The following is a 17521-nucleotide window of genomic DNA, read 5'->3' on the forward strand; positions in this document are numbered from 1 at the left end:
TTGACCATGCTACTTGATTGAAAGATCTGGGAGCACATGGAATACAGTACAAACCATGCTTATAGCAAGGAGAAGACAGGTGAGAAATCTGCTTTCTTTCAAATTGGGCGCTCACTTTGATCTGAATGAGGACTGCTGGCACGGCACTCAGGCGACAGGTGGAATCTTGGTCATGCTCTGGTTTCTCTTCAGAACGAACAAATCTTTCGCCTTTTACTAAAGATTTCTGTGGAGAGGAGCAAAACTGAGCTTTATCTCAATTTTTGCATGCCCCATATTATTGGGGTTTCTTTTATCAGATTAAAGACAGAACGAGTGTGCTTTCTTGTTAGCTTTAATGTAAGTTTATTTGCATAACAATGACAATAAATGTCTGTTTCTTTTCAAGCAGAACTTTCTTGACCATACTAATTGCTTGAAAGATCTGGGAGCACATGGAAAAGAGTACAAACCATGCTTATAGCAAGGGGAAGTCTGGTGAGAAATCTGCTTTCTTTCTTTCAAATTGGGTGCTCATTTTGAGCTGAATGAGGACTGCTGGCATGGCACTCAGGCGACAGGTGGAATCTTAGTCATGCTCTGGTTTCTCTTCAGAACGAACAAATCTTTCACCTTTTATTAAAGATTTCCGTGGAGAGGAGCAAAACTGAGTTTTATCTCAATTTTTGCATGCCCCGTCTTATTGGGGTTTCTTTTATCAGTTTAAAGATAGAACGAGTGTGCTTTAATGTAAGCTCATTTGCATAGAAATGACAGTAAATGTTTGTTTCTTTTCAAACAGAACTTTCTTGACTATACTAATTGCTTGAAAGATCTGGGAGCACATGGAAAAGAGTACAAACCATGTTTATAGCAAGGGGAAGCCTGGTGAGAAATCTGCTTTCTTTCTTTCAAATTGGGTGCTCACTTTGAGCTGAATGAGGACTGCTGGCATGGCACTCAGGCGACAGGTAGAATCTTGGTCATGCTCTGGTTTCTCTTCAGAACGAACAAATCTTTCGCCTTTTACTAAAGATTTCCGTGGAGAGGAGCAAAACTGAGTTTTATCTCAATTTTTGCATGCCCCATCTTATTGGGGTTTTATTTTATCGGTTTAAAGATAGAACGAGTGTGCTTTAATGTAAGCTCATTTGCATAGAAATGACAGTAAATGTTTGTTTCTTTTCAAACAGAACTTTCTTGACCACACTAATTGTTTGAAAGATCTGGGAGCACATGGAAAAGAGTACAAACCATGTTTATAGCAAGGGGAAGCCTGGTGAGAAATCTGCTTTCTTTCATTCAAATTGGGTGCTCACTTTGAGCTGAATGAGAACTGCTGGCATGGCACTCAGGCGACAGGTGGAATCTTGGTCATGCTCTGGTTTCTCTTCAGAACTAACAAATATTTCGCCTTTTATTAAAGATTTCCGTGGAGAGGAGCAAAACTGAGTTTTATCTCAATTTTTGCATGCCCCATATTATTGGGGTTTCTTTTATCAGTTTAAAGACAGAACGAGTGTGCTTTCTTGTTAGCTTTAATGTAAGTTTATTTGCATAACAATGACAGTAAATGTTTGTTTCTTTTCAAACAGAACTTTCTTGACCATGCTACTTGCTTGAAAGATCTGGGAGCACATGGAAAACAGTACAAACCATGCAGTATCACAAGAGCCTTTATTTGATCTTTCATGAAGATAGAGCAGAATTGAGGACACATCAACAATTTCTGCCAAAGGTGGTTCATCTTTCCACATGGTGTCTTTGGCCACTGACACCTTCGTTGAGTCAAAGTCTCTGGCTGTGGTCAGAACTTTGAAAATTTATGTCACCAGAACGGTTCAGATTAGGAAAACAGAGGCTCTGTTTGTCCTGTATGCTCCCAACAGGATTGGGTGTCCTGCTTCCATGCAGACCATTATGCGCTGGATCTGTGGTAAGATTCAGCATGCTCATTCCACGGCAGGATTGCCGTTACTGAATTAGGTGAAGACCCATTCTACTAGAAAGGTGGGTTCATCCTGGGCAGCTGGTCGGGGAGTCTCGGCATTGCAACTTTGCAGAGCAGCTATTTAGTAAACACTTTTGCTAAGTTTTACAAGTTTGATACCTTGGCTGATGATAACCTCAAGTTGGGTCATTCGGTGCTGCAGAGTCGTACGCACTCTCCCACCCGTTCAAGAGCTTTGGTATAACCCCATGGTTCTTAATGTGACCCCAGCATCCTCTAGGTCGTATGAGAAAATAGGATTTTAATACCTACCGGTAAATCCTTTTCTCTTAGTACGTAGAGGATGCTGGGCACCCGTCCCAGTCCATACTGTGTCTGCAGTTATTACTTGTGGTTATACACATGTTGTGTTACGGTTCTGGTCAGCTTTTTGCTGCAATTGTTCATGCCGTTGGCTTGTGTTCTGTTGAATGCCACGTTCTGCGGCATGCTTAAGGTGTGAGCTGGTAAGATGCTCACCTTAGTTTAACAATAAATCCTTTCCTCGAAATGTCCGTCTCCCTGGGCACAGTTCCTATAACTGGATTCTGGAGGAGGGGCAAAGAGGGAGGAGCCAGTTCACACCCTTTGAAAGTCTTAAAGTGCCCATGTCTCTTGCGGATCCCGTCTATACCCCATGGTTCTTAATGTGACCCCAGCATCCTCTATGGACTAAGAAAAAAGGATGCCCTTGTGTACTATCCTGACTTCTCCTCCCGTCTGCTTACTTTGTGCCTTCCAACGCACAATGCGAACTACAGGTGGTGCTGCAGGGCCCACACCCTTTTACTTGCCTTACAGAGCAGCTCTGGAGCTGTTACAGTGCCCAGCTGTTGCAAGAAATCAGCATGAATGCTTCAGGGGATGGGGCATGGCCAACATGAGCCCCACACCAAAGGAGGGTGGGGGTGTTTAATGCGAACTAGGGGTCATCCAAGCACTGCAAAAGGCCGCCATGCCCTGCATGCCCCTTTTCTCTTTTTATATGCAGAGGGTTCCAGCCAACTTTGGCCCACTGCTTGGATGACATCACCGTATGCAAATCCGTCTGCTGCAGACCTTCCCCCAGGAATGCTTGTACTAGTTGTTGGATATGGTTTGATATTTGATGGTGCTTAAGTATTAGGCAGCCTTCCGCCCTCCCATGTTCATCTGAAAAGATGTGGTCTCCCTGCAGTTGTTGTCCCCAGACGAGAGTTCCCTTGTGCTTCCTCAGTTGAATCTCCTTAACTTGACGGGGGAGGGGCTGCCCGAGCTGCCACCCTCCCCAGCCCTATCCCAACTCATACTTATTTTACATATTAGATCTCTTGATCATGAAGATTGTTCTCACAGGGTGAGGTTCATCCATTATATTTTAAAATAGGAAGGTACAAATTACATATTTGAATTGCATCTATGTGCTGGATTCAAATGCCCCCCCCCCTTCCTTTCTCAATTGTGCCCGTCAGCAGCTATTCTTAGGTTGCTGCCAATGGGTGTGACACATTAATTTCTTCTGTGGGGTACACTGGACTCCACAAGGATTCACATTGGGGTGTAGAGTAGGATCTTGATCTGAGGCACCAACCGGCTCAAAGCTTTTGACTGTTCCCAAGATGCTCAGCGCATCCTCCTCTATAACCCCGCTTCCATGTAGTTTGTAGTTGGTGCCTTCAGTAGCAGGCCACTTAACAGGGGCCTGCCTCAGGCAGCCTATTCTTAGCTATTAATTTTGACAAGAAAAGAAGAACTTGTTTTTTGATAATCTACAAGGGCTGCAGCAGGCTAGGTCTAATAGACATCTTTACTGCAGCTTCATCACTCCCAGCGGCGCTGTATACTCCCGTGCCCTGGTTGCTGGGTCACTGCAGCGGAGGCTCCGGTTTCTTCCTAAGGTCAGTCACACACACACACCGCCCTTCCGGATCACGAGGCCGCTGATAAAGGGGAGCGTGGCCGTAGGGGGTGGGCCGTGTGCGCACTGGGGTGGACACTGATTACTGGGCAGCCGCTCCACTAGCCACCAGGTACAGTTAAGGAGCACAGGTCTGGGGGTTTTTCTCCTATATTAACCCAATTTTGTACTGCCCGCAGCGCATTGTGATAGGTAATAGGGCCTGATTCAGGTTGGATTGCAATCACAATAAGCGATCCAACTGCAAAAATTGCTAAGAGCATATGCATGTGCCTGCATGCGATCGCCTCTGCCTGTCAATCGGGGCAGGGGGGGAGAGTGGGGTCAGCAACACTCCATTTCCAAGTCAGAGATGGAGCAGTGCGGGGGCAAGGCTTCAAAATGGGGTCTGCAATGGAGGAGACACAGGGGGCGTGGTCACAGCGGCTGTATGACATCACATTCAGCCGCTGTGATCACAAAAATGGTGGCGGCTTCCTGCGCGCACATACAGTCTGCACCAGCAGGAGGCTACACCATTGTTTATGATCACGCTGAACTGCAGTGCGACTGCAATTACAGCATGGTCAAGAAGGGAGGTGTCATACTGGGTGGCCATGCCCTGTCACTGTGCAGGAGCCAGCACCGCTTACACACTAGTCCCCGGGTGCAGCCCCCAACCCCCGGGACACCCGGAGCAACAAAATGTAGATTCAGGCCACCAGGCCACGCCCCTACCTATGAAATCATGCCTCCTTTTTACCATTGCGCTGCTTATTTGCACGCACTGCATTACAATCTCCCTCGCCACCTCTCTGGGTGTCACCAGTGATAGTGACACCTCTGCCATGCTTGTAGCAGCTGGTCCAAAGATCTATGCCTCAAGCCCTGAGTGTTTGCCCTTGTGACTTGTTGATCATGATAGCGAAGCAGATGCTTACAGAAAACTGCAGGGGCTTAGATTGAAAATAAAAAAAATTGATGGGTATAAGGTAGAGAGGAGCGGGTTCGGTTCTCCGAGAACCGAATTCCCCACGAACTCCACGTTGTTTACACTGGTCTGAGGCAGGCTCGGTTGTTCCCGCCTGACTCGGAAAACCTGAACAAGGGAAAATGTCATCATCCCGCTGTCGGATTCTCGCGAGATTCGGATATTATATATAGAGCTGCGCGTTGCCGCCATTTTTACTCGTGCATTGAAGAGAGAGCGGAGAGGACGTGGCTATGTTCTCTCAGTGGAAATCTCAATATCAGTGCTCAGTATCAGTGGTTACTTATTGCTGCTCAGTAATACTAGTAGTGTGTCTCTCCTGCTCAGTGTCAGTTCTCAGTAGTATCCTCATCAGTGCTCAGTATCACTGCTCATTGTCTTGTGCTGCATTGTGGTGCTCAGCATACTACAGTACATTACTAATAGTCCAGTGCTGCATCTTGCTGCTCAGTGTCAGTTCTAGTATCCTCATCAGTGCTCACTATCACTGCTCATTGCATTGTGGTGTTCTGTATACTACAGTAATATAGTAACATATAGTAACATAGTTTTTGAGGTTGAATAGAGGCAAATTGCCCATCGTGTTCAACCTGTTTTAAGTTGTGATGATTCTACATACTTGCTGAATAATGTTTTATGACTAGTTAGCTACTATAACTCATGTTACCCCCGGATTAACCTTGTTGATATTTTAAGTATTATAACCTTGGATAGCTTTTTCATTCAGAAATGTATCCATTCCTTTTTTAAATCCAATTACAGAGTCCGCCATTACCACCTTCCCTGGCAGGGAATTCCACATCCTGATTGCCCTAACAGTTAAGAACCCTTTCCTCCATTGCGTTCTGAACTTTCCTCCAGTCGCAGCGAGTGACCACGTGTTCTTTTAATAAATAATTCCTCTGATAACTCTTTGTTATGTATCTTTACATATTTGAAGATATTAATAATATCTCCTCTTAGGCACCTCTTTTCTAGTGTATACATATTCAGCCTAGTAAGTCTTTCCTTATAGTCCAGTACTTTTAGGCCTTTAATCAATTTAGTCTTCAGGATCTCTCGGACTTCCATGAGCAGCAGAGTAGTGCAATGGAAGGATGCTAGGCCCATAACCCAGAGGTCGATTGATCGAAACTATCCTCTGCTATGTGCATTTTTTTTTTATAATTAAAGTAATCAAAAACTGGGATTGATATTTTGGCTCTTTTATTTTTACTTAAAGTACAATAACTTTTATCATTTTAATTTGTTTTAATAGTATATTGACAGCATTGTTTTCTTTAAAAAATGCACTTAATTTTCTTTACCCTATTACTGAAATGGTAATTGACAAAAACAAACTACATTGTCACCAGAAGAGCAATGCAAAATGTACAAGTGATATATTAAAATCATCTTCCATCTTGAATTTCAATGATGCATTGGGACAACAATTTTGTGAGAAACATCTTCACCCATAAAGAAAGATTTTCTTAATTCCTTACCTGTGTGCTGATTAGATATTACCTTGTTTTCACATTAAACAGACTTCCACATGAGAAAGCAGCAAGGATGCAGTAACGTTTATGTTTCCTGGTGTCAACCTGTATTATTTCAGTAGACATTGAAATGAGGATGCATCTTGCTGCCTTTCCAATGTAGCAAGTTTAATTCAGTAATAGGTGAAAAAACATTCCTACAAAGGTGTTAATCAGAGACTTGGCTTTGTGGACACTTTTCAGAGAGCAAATTTGTTAGCATAAAAATAAAGTCAGAAAATGAAGAGCTGTTTAATCACTCAATTGGACTTTTCTGCCAGCATAATTTTTTTTTCTCTGCAACCCACTGCTAAATTGTGCTTCCTAGCTGTTTTTTATAAAATCACTTAATCAAATCTAACTCTGATTACATCAGAGAAGGCCAGGTACCCTACATCATAAGAGGGGGTTTGAAATTTTGACTTGTCTACTTAAAGATCACCAAAATCTGATCACAAGGTCAATTACATCCCTGGGTGGGATTGAACCACCAACCTTTTGGTTAATAGCCAAACATGCTAACCGATTGCACCACAGAGACACCTCGTAAAAGTTTATTCTGACAAAGGCTAATAAGCATCAATCTAGAACGTTTCCTAGAAAAACTTTAAAAAGTCAATAATCTGGAGAGTTTTTGTAAGAAACACATTGCTACTTTCCCATGATGAGTGAGTGCTTCAGGATCTCTTGCACTTACATAAGCAGCAGAGTACTGCAACGGAAGCATGCTGGGCCCATAACCCAGAGGTAGGCAGATTGAAACTATCTTCTGCTATATGCATTGTTTTTTGTTAATTAAAGTAATCCAAAACTGGGATTGATATTTTGGCTCTTTTATTTTTACTTAAAGTACAATAACTTTTACCATTTTAATTTGTTTTAATAGTATATTGACAGTATTGTTTTCTTTCAAAAATCCACTTAATTTTCTTTACCCTATTATTAAAATGGTAATTGACAAAAACAAACTACATTGTCACCAGAAGAGCAGTACAAAATGTACAAGTGATATATTAAAATCATCTTTCCACTTGAATTTCAATGATGCTTTGGTGCAACAATTTTTTGAGAAACATCTTCACCCATAAAGAAAGATTTTCTTAATTCCTTACCTGTGTGCTGATTAGATATCACCTTGTTTTCACATTAAACAGACTTCCCCATGAGGAAGCAGCAAGGATGCAGTGACGTTTATGTTTCCTGGTGTCAACCTGTATTATTTCAGTAGACATTGAAATGAGGATGCATCTTGCTGCCTTTCCAATGAAGCAAGTTTAATTCAGTAATAGGTGAAAAACCATTCCTACAAAGGTGTTAATCAGAGACTTGGCTTTGTGGACACTTTTCAGAGAGCAAATTTGTTAGCATAAACATAAAATCAGAAAATGAAGAGCTGTTTAATCACTCAATTGGACTTTTCTGCCAGCATAATTTTTTTTCTCTGCAACCCACTGCTAAATTGTGCTTCCTAGCTGTTTTTTATAAAATCACTTAATCAAATCTAACTCTGATTACATCAGAGAAGGCCAGGTACCCTACACCATAAGAGGGAGTTTGACATTTTGACTTGTCTACTTAAAGATTACCAAAATCTAATCACAAGGTCAATTACATCCATGGGTGGGATTGAACCACCAACCTTTTGGTTAATAGCCAAACATGCTAACCGATTGCACCACAGAGACACCTCGTAAAAGTATATACTGACAAAGGCTAATAAGCATTCATCTAGAACGTTTCCCAGAAAAACTTTAAAAAGTCAATAATCTGGAGAGTTTTTGTAAGAAACACATTGGTACTTTCCCATGATGAGTGAGTGCTTCAGGATCTCTTGCACTTACATGAGCAGCAAAGTACTGCAACGGAAGCATGCTGGGCCCATAACCCAGAGGTAGGCAGATTGAAACTATCCTCTGCTATATGCATTGTTTTTTGTTAATTAAAGTAATCCAAAACTGGGATTGATATTTTGGCTCTTTTATTTTTACTTAAAGTACAATAACTTTTACCATTTTAATTTGTTTTAATAGTATATTGACAGTATTGTTTTCTTTCAAAAATCCACTTAATTTTCTTTACCCTATTATTAAAATGGTAATTGACAAAAACAAACTACATTGTCACCAGAAGAGCAGTACAAAATGTACAAGTGATATATTAAAATCATCTTTCCAGCTTGAAATTCAATGATGCTTTGGTACAACAATTTTGTGAGAAACATCTTCACCCATAAAGAAAGATTTTCTTAATTCCTTACCTGTGTGCTGATTAGATATCACCTTGTTTTCACATTAAACAGACTTCCCCATGAGGAAGCAGCAAGGATGCAGTGACGTTTATGTTTCCTGGTGTCAACCTGTATTATTTCAGTAGACATTGAAATGAGGATGCATCTTGCTGCCTTTCCAATGAAGCAAGTTTAATTCAGTAATAGGTGAAAAACCATTCCTACAAAGGTGTTAATCAGAGACTTGGCTTTGTGGACACTTTTCATAGAGCAAATTTGTTAGCATAAACATAAAATCAGAAAATGAAGAGCTGTTTCGTCACTCAATTGGACTTTTCTGCCAGCATAATTTTTTTTCTCTGCAACCCACTGCTAAATTGTGCTTCCTAGCTGTTTTTTTATAAAATCACTTAATCAAATCTAACTCTGATAACATCAGAGAAGGCCAGGTACCCTACACCATAAGAGGGGGTTTGAAATTTTGACTTGTCTACTTAAAGATCACCAAAATCTGATTACAAGGTCAAATACATCCCTGGGTGGGATTGAACCACCAACCTTTTGGTTAAAAGCCAAACATGCTAACCGATTGCGCCACATAGACACCTTGCAAAAGTAGATACTGACAAAGGCTAATAAGCATTCATCTAGAACGTTTCCTAGAAAAACTTTAAAAAGTCAATAATCTGGAGAATTTTTGTAAGAAACACATTGGTACTTTCCCATGATGAGTGAGTGCTTCAGGATCTCTTTCACTTACATGGGCTATTAACCAAAAGGTTGGTGGTTCAATCCCACCCAGGGATGTAATTGACCTTGTGATCAGATTTTGGTGATCTTTAAGTAGACAAGTCAAAATTTCAAACCCCCTCTTATGGTGTAGGGTACCTGGCCTTCTCTGACATAATCAGAGTTAGATTTAATTAAGTGATTTTATAAAAAACAGCTAGGAAGCACAATTTAGCAGTGGGTTGCAGAGAAAAAAATAACATTTTAAACCTACCGGTAAAATTTTTTTCTCGTAGTCCGTAGAGGATGATGGGGACTCCGTAAGGACCATGGGGGATAGACGGGCTCCGCAGCAGACATGGGCACTTTAAGAAAGACTTTAGATCTGGGTGTGCACTGGCTCCTCCCTCTATGCCCCTCCTCCATACCTCAGTTAGAGAAACTGTGCCCAGAGGAGACGGACAGTACGAGGAAAGGATTTTTGTTAATCCAAGGTCAAGATTCATACCAGCCACACCAATCACACCGTATAACTTGTGATATACTACCCAGTTAACAGTATGAAAACAACATAGCATCAGTCCAAGACCGATGAAAACTAACAATTAACCCTTATGTAAGCAATAACTATATACAAGTCTTGCAGAAGTAGTCCGCACTTGGGACGGGCACCCAGCATCCTCTACGGACTACGAGAAAAAGATTTACCGGTAGGTTTAAAATCTTATTTTCTCTTACGTCCTAGAGGATGCTGGGGACTCCGTAAGGACCATGGGGATTATACCAAAGCTCCCAAACGGGCTCCTGCGGATGACTCTGCAGCACCGATTGAGCAAACAGGAGGTCCTCCTCAGCCAGGGTATCAAACTTATAGAACTTTGCAAAGGTGTTTGAACCCGACCAAGTAGCAGCTCGGCACAGCTGTAGTGCCGAGACCCCTCGGGCAGCTGCCCAAGAAGAGCCCACCTTCCTAGTGGAATGGGCCTTGACTGAATTAGGCAACGGCAATCCCGCCATAGAATGCGCCTGCTGAATCGTGTTACAGATCCAGAGAGCAATAGTCTGCTTTGAAGCAGGGGTGCCAATCTTGTTGGCTGCATACAGGACAAACAGTGCTTCTGTTTTTCTGACTCTAGCCGTTCTGGCCACGTAAATTTTCAAAGCCCTGACCACATCAAGGGACTCGGAATCCTCCAAGTCACGCGTAGCCACAGGCATCACGATAGGTTGGTTCATATGAAAGGATGAGTCCACTTTTAGCAGGAATTGAGGACGGGTCTGCAATTCCGCTCTATCCATATGGAAAACCAGATAGGGGATTTTATGTGATAAAGCTGCTAATTCCGACACTCGCCTAGCGGAAGCCAAGGCTAATAACATGACCACCTTCCAAGTGAGATATTTAAACTCCACCATTTTAAGTGGTTCAAACCATAACCTTAACACCACGTTAAGGTCCCAAGGGACCACCGGAGGTACAAAAGGAGGCTGAATATGCAGTACTCCCTTCACAAAAGTTTGTACTTACTTCAGGAAGAGAGGCCAATTCCTTTTGAAAGAAAATGGATAAGGCCAAAATCTGAACCTTAATAGAGCCTAATTTTAGGCCCAAATTCACTCCAGTTTGTAGGAAGTGAAGGAAGTGGCCCAGGTGGAATTCTTCCGTATGAGCATTCCTGGCCTCACACCAAGAAACATATTTTCGCCATATACAGTGATAATGTTTAGATGTCACGTCCTTCCTAGCCTTTATTAGCGTAGGAATGACCTCATCTGGAATACCCTTTTCCGCTAGGATCCGGCGTTCAACCGCCATGCCGTCAAACGCAGCCGCGGTAAGTCTTGGAACAGACAGGGCCCCTGTTGCAACAGGTCCTGTCTTAGAGGAAGTGGCCACGGATCTTCTGTGAGCATTTCCTGCAGATCTGGATACCAGGTCCTTCGCGGCCAATCTGAAACAATGAGAATTGTTCTTACTCCTCTTTTTCTTACTATTATCAACACCTTGGGTATGAGAGGTAGAGGAGGAAATACATAGACCGACCGGAACACCCACGGTGTCACTAGGGCGTCTACAGCTACTGCCTGAGGGTCTCTTGACCTGGTGCAATACCTCTGTAGCTTTTTGTTGAGGCGGGACGCCATCATGTCTATCTGGAACAGTCCCCACCGACTTGCAATCTGTGCGAAGACTTCCTGATGGAGTCCCCACTCTCCTGGATGTAGGTTGTGTCTGCTGAGGAAGTCTGCTTCCCAGTTGTCCACTCCCGGAATGAACACTGCTGACAGTGCGCTTACATGATTCTCCGTCCAGCGAAGAATTCTGGTGGCTTCCGCCATCGCCACTCTGCTCCTTGTGCCGCCTTGGCGGTTTACATGAACTACTGCGGTGACGTTGTCTGACTGGATCAGAACTGGTTGGTCGCGAAGTAAGGTCTCCGCTTGACATAGGGCGTTGTATATGGCCCTTAGCTCCAGGATGTTGATGTGAAGACAAGTCTCCTGACTTGACCAAAGACCTTGGAAATTTCTTCCCTGTGTGGCTGCTCCCCAACCTCGGAGGCTCGCGTTCGTGGTCACCAGGATCCAGTCCTGAATGCCGAATCTGCGGCCCTCTAGAAGGTGAGCACTCTGCAGCCACCACAGGAGAGATACCCTGGCCCTGGGGGACAGGGTGATCAACTGATGAATCTGTAGATGTGACCCGGACCACTTGTCCAGTAGGTCCCATTGCAAGATCCTCGCATAGAACCTGCCGAAGGGAATGGCCTCGTATGATGCCACCATCATTCCCAGGACTCGAGTGCAGTGATGCACTGACACCTGTTTTGGTTTCAATAGGTTCCTGACCAGAGTCATGAGTTCCTGGGCCTTTTCTATCGGAAGATAAACCCTTTTCTGGTCCGTATCCAGAATAATGCCCAAGCAAAGTCAGACGAGTCGTAGGAACCAACTGCGACTTCGGGATATTGAGAATCCAGCCGTGTTGCTGTAACACCTTCAGTGAAAGTTATACGCTGTTCAGCAACTGCTCTCTTGATCTCGCTTTTATGAGGAGATCGTTCAAGTACGGGATAATTGTGACACCTTGCTTTCGCAGGAGCACCATAATTTCCGTCATTACCTTGGTGAAAATTCTTGGAGAAAATTCTGGAGAGACCAAACGGCAACGTCTGAAATTGGTAATGACAATACTGTACCGCAAATCTTAGGTACGCCTGATGAGGTGGATAAATGAGTACATGAAGGTATGCATCCTTTATGTCCAGAGATATCATAAAATCCCCCCCTTCTAGGCTGGCGATGACCGCTCTTAGCGATTCCATCTTGAACTTGAACCTTTTCAAGTATAGGTTCAGGGATTTTAAATTTAATATGGGTCTGACCAAACCGTCCGGTTTTGGGACTACAAACAGGGTCGAATAATTTCCCTTTCCTTGTTGAAGCAGGGGAACCTTGACCACCACCTGTTGAAGATACAATTTGTGAATTGCATTTAACACTATCTCCCTTTCCTGGGGAGAAGATGGTAGGGCCGATTTGAAAAACCGGCGAGGAGGCACCTCTTCGAATTTCAGCTTGTAACCCTGAGAAACAATTTCTATTGCCTAGGGATCCACCTGCGAATGAACCCAGATGTGGCTGAAAACTCGAAGACGTGCCCCCAACTGGGCGGACTCCTTTAGCGGAGCCCCAGCGTCATGCAGTGGATTTTGTAGAGGCCGGGGAGGACTTCTGTTCCTGGGAACTAGCTGTGTTGTGCAGCTTCTTCCCTCTGCCCTTACCTCTGGCAAGAAACGACGCACCTCGTACTTTCTTGTTTCTCTGTGATCGAAAGGACTGCATTTGATAATGTGGTGCTTTCTTAGGCTGTGAGGGAATATAAGGCAAAAAATTTGATTTACCAGCTGTAGCTGTGGAGACTAGGTCCGAGAGACCTTCCCCAAACAATTCCTCACCCCTGTAAGGTAAAACCTCCATATGCCTTTTTGAGTCGGCATCACCTGTCCATTGCCGGGTCCATAGGACTCATCTAGCAGAAATCGACATAGCGTTTATTCTAGAACCCAGTAGACTAATGTCACTTTGAGCATCTCTCATATATAGGACAGCATCTTTTATATGCCCTATGGTCAATAACATAGCATCCTTATCTAGGGTCTCAATCTCTGCTGATAAGGTATCTGTCCATGCTGCCACCGCGCTACAACCCCGGCCGACGCAATTGCCGGTCTGAGTAAGGTACCAGAATGTGTGTAAATGGACTTTAGGGTAACCTCCTGCTTGCGGTCAGCAGGGTCCCTGATGGTAGCCGTATCCTGGGATGGCAGCGCTACCTTTTTGGATAAGCGTGTCAATGCTTTATCCACCCTAGGGGAGGATTCCCACCGTATCCTGTCCATTGGCGGGAAAGGATACGCCATAAGAATCCTTTTGGGAATCTGCAGCTTTTTGTCTGGAGATTCCCAAGCTTTTTCACATAATTCGTTCAACTCATGTGAGGGGGGAAAGGTTATCTCAGGTTTCTTTCCCTTATACATGTGTACCCTCGTGTCAGGGACAGGGGACTCTGTGATGTGCAAAACATCTTTTAGTGCAATAATCATATATCGAATACATTTAGCCAATTTTGGCTGTAACTTTGCATCATAGTAGTCGACACTGGAGTCAGAATCCGTGTCGGTATCTGTGTCAACTATTTGGGATAGTGGGCGCTTTTGAGACCCGAAGGTCCCTGCGACATAGGGACAGGCATGGGTTGACTCCCTGACTGTTCCCTAGCTTCAGCTTTGTCTAATCTCTTGTGTAATAAGTTTACATTAGCACTTAAAACATTCCACATATCCATCCAGTCAGGTGTCGGCGTTGTCGATGGAGACACCACATTAATTTGCTCCTGCTCCTCTCTAGGAGAGCCTTCTACCTCAGACATGTCGACACACGTGTACCGACACACCATACACTCAGGGAATCCTCTTATCTGAGGACAGTTCCCCAACAAGGCCCTTTGGAGAGACAGAGAGAGAGAGTATGCCAGCACACACCCCAGCGCTATATGACCCAGGAAAAAAACACAATAATTTTATGTTTACCCAGTAGCGCTGTATTTCCATATATATATGCGCCTAATTATGTGCCCCCCTCTTCTTTAAGACCCTCTTTCTACCGTGGTATAAGCAGGGGAGAGTCCGTGGAGCTTCCCCTCAGCGGTGCCGTGGAGAAAATGGCGCTGGTGAGTGCTGAGGGAGAAGCCCCACCCCCTCAGCGACGGGCTTCTGTCCCGCTCAAATATAGTAAAAAAATGGCGGGGGCTCTTATATATATATATATACAGTGCCTAGCTGCATATATATTTAATTTGCCAAAGAGAGGTCTATATTGCTGCCCAGGGCGTCCCCCCTGCGCCCTTCACCCTTACACTGACTGCCGTGTGAGAGGTGTATGGGAGCAATGGAGCACAGCTTTAGTGCTGTGCGTTACCTCAGTGAAGATCATGAAGTCTTCCGCCGCCTCTGAAGTCTTCTTTTCTTCTCATACTCACCCGGCTTCTATCTTCCGGCTCTGCGAGGGGGACGGCGGCGCGGCGCTGGGACGGACGGCGAGGGTGAGACCTGCGTACCGATCCCTCTGGAGCTAATGCTGTACAGTAGCCTCACAGAAGTAGGGATGGTTTTTCACCTATTACTAAATTAAACTTGCTTCATTGGAAAGGCAGCAAGATGCATCCTCATTTCAATATCTACGGAAATAATACAGGTTGACACCAGGAAACATTAACGCCACTGCATCTTTGCTGTTTTCTCATATGGAAGTCTGTTTAATGTGAAAACAAGGTGATATCTAATTAGCACACAGGTAAGGAATTAAGAAAATCTTTATTTAAGGGTGAAGATGTTTCTCACAAAATCGTTGCCCCAATGCGTCATTGAAATTCAAGCTGGAAAGATGATTTTAATATATCACTTGTACATTTTGTATTGCTCTTCTGGTGACAATGTAGTTTGTTTTTGTCAATTACCATTTTAATAATCGGGTAAAGAAAATTAATTGGATTTTTGAAAGAAAACAATACTGTCAATATACTATTAAAACAAATTAAAATGGTAAAAGTTATTGTACTTTAAGTAAAACTAAAAGCTAAAATATCAATCCCAGTTTTGGATTACTTTAATGAACAAAAAAAAATGCATATAGCAAAGGATAGTTTCAATCTGCCTACCTCTGGGTTATGGGCCCAGCATGCTTCCAGTGCAGTACTCTGCTACACATGTAAGTGCAAGAGATCCTGAAGCACTCACTCATCATGCGAAAGTACCAATGTGTTTCTTCATTGGTTGCTGGAAGAAACATCTTACAAAAACTCTCCAGATTATTGACTTTTTAAAGTTTTTCTAGGAAACGTTCTAGATGAATGCTTATTAGTCTTTGTCAGTATGTACTTTTTGCAAAGTGTCTCTGTGGCGCAATCGGTTAGTGTGTTCAGCTATTAATCAAAAGGTTGGTGGTTTAATCCCACCCAGGGACGTAATTGACCTTGTTATCAGATTTTGGTGATATTTAAGTAGACAAGTCAAAATTGCAAACCCCCTCTTATGGTGTAGGGTACCTGGCCTTCTCTGATGTAATCAGAGTTAGATTTGATTAAGTGATTTTATAAAAAAACAGCTAGGAAGCACAATTTAGCAGTGGGTTGCAGAGAAAAAGAAAAATGCTGGCAGAAAAATCCAATTGAGTGATTAAACAGCTCTTCATTTTCTGGCTTTATTTTTATGATAACAAATTTGTTCTCTGAAAAGTGTCCACAAAGCCAAGTATCTGATTAACATCTTTGTAGGGATGGTTTTTCACCTATTACTAAATTAAACTTGCTTCATTGGAAAGGCAGCAAGATGCATCCTCATTTCAATATCTACGGAAATAATACAGGTTGACACCAGGAAACATTAATGCCACTGCATCTTTGCTGTTTTCTCATGTGGAAGTCTGTTTAATGTGAAAACAAGGTGATATCTAATTAGCACACAGGTAAGGAATTAAGAAAATCTTTATTTAAGGGTGAAGATGTTTCTCACAAAATCGTTGCCCCAATGCATCATTGAAATTCAAGCTGGAAAGATGATTTTAATATATCACTTGTACATTTTGTATTGCTCTTCTGGTGACAATGTAGTTTGTTTTTGTCAATTACCATTTTAATAATCGGGTAAAGAAAATTAATTGGATTTTTGAAAGAAAACAATACTGTCAATATACTATTAAAACAAATTAAAATGGTAAAAGTTATTGTACTTTAAGTAAAAATAAAAGAGCAAAAATGTCAATCCCAGTTTTGGATTACTTTAATTAACAAAAAAAATGCATATAGCAGAGGATAGTTTCAATCTGCCTACCTCTGGGTTATGGACCCAGCATGCTTCCATTACAGTACTCTGCTGCACATGTAAGTGCAAGAGATCCTGAAGCACTCACTCATCATGGGAAAGTACCAATGTGTTTCTTCATTGGTTGATGGAAGAAACATCTTACAAAAACTCTCCAGATTATTGACTATTTAAAGTTTTTATAGGAAACGTTCTAGATGAATGCTTATTAGCCTTTGTCAGTATGTACTTTTGAAAAGTATCGCTGTGGCGCAATCAGTTAGTGTGTACGGCAATTAACCAAAAGGTTGGTGGTTCAATCCCACCCAGGGACGTAATTGACCTTGTTATCAGATTTTGTTGATCTTTAAGTAGACAAGTCAAAATTTCAAAAACCCCTGTTATGGTGTAGGGTACCTGGCCTTCTCTGATGTAATCAGAGTTAGATTTGATTCAGTGATTTTATAAAAACAGCTAGGAAGCACAATTTAGCAGTGGGTTGCAGAGAAAAAGAAATATGCTGGCAAAAAAATCCAATTGAGTGATTAAACAGCTCTTCATTTTCTGGCTTTATTTTTATGCTAACAAATTTGTTCTCTGAAAAGTGTCCACAAAGCCAAGTATCTGATTAACATCTTTGTAGGGATGGTTTTTCACCTATTACTAAATTAAACTTGCTTAATTGGAAAGGCAGCAAGATGCATCCTCATTTCAATATCTACTGAAATAATACAGGTTGACACCAGGAAACATCAACGCCACTGCATCCTTGCTGCTTTCTCATGTGGAAGTCTGTTTAATGTGAAATCAAGGAGATATCTAATTAGCACACAGGTAAGGAATTAAGAAAA

The 17521-nt window shown here is 42.6% G+C and overlaps 5 non-coding genes across 5 annotated transcripts; 4 read left to right on the forward strand and 1 right to left on the reverse strand.

The window, feature by feature from the left end:
• Nucleotides 1-172: 172 nt before the first annotated feature.
• On the forward strand, nt 173-288 carry LOC134991996 (U5 spliceosomal RNA). The gene has a single exon (XR_010196194.1). It is a non-coding gene; the product is annotated as a U5 spliceosomal RNA (small nuclear RNA).
• A 286-nt stretch (nt 289-574) lies between these two features.
• LOC134992042 (U5 spliceosomal RNA) lies at nt 575-690 on the forward strand. Its single transcript, XR_010196236.1, has one exon. It is a non-coding gene; the product is annotated as a U5 spliceosomal RNA (small nuclear RNA).
• Nucleotides 691-964: 274 nt separating this feature from the next.
• LOC134991976 (U5 spliceosomal RNA) lies at nt 965-1080 on the forward strand. Its single transcript, XR_010196175.1, has one exon. It is a non-coding gene; the product is annotated as a U5 spliceosomal RNA (small nuclear RNA).
• Nucleotides 1081-1355: 275 nt separating this feature from the next.
• On the forward strand, nt 1356-1471 carry LOC134992053 (U5 spliceosomal RNA). Its single transcript, XR_010196247.1, has one exon. It is a non-coding gene; the product is annotated as a U5 spliceosomal RNA (small nuclear RNA).
• A 5349-nt stretch (nt 1472-6820) lies between these two features.
• Nucleotides 6821-6894, reverse strand: TRNAN-AUU (transfer RNA asparagine (anticodon AUU)). The gene has a single exon. It is a non-coding gene; the product is annotated as a tRNA-Asn (tRNA).
• Nucleotides 6895-17521: the final 10627 nt, after the last annotated feature.

This window comes from Pseudophryne corroboree, unplaced genomic scaffold (assembly GCF_028390025.1).
Source record: "Pseudophryne corroboree isolate aPseCor3 unplaced genomic scaffold, aPseCor3.hap2 scaffold_121, whole genome shotgun sequence".
Lineage (NCBI taxonomy): Eukaryota > Metazoa > Chordata > Amphibia > Anura > Myobatrachidae > Pseudophryne > Pseudophryne corroboree.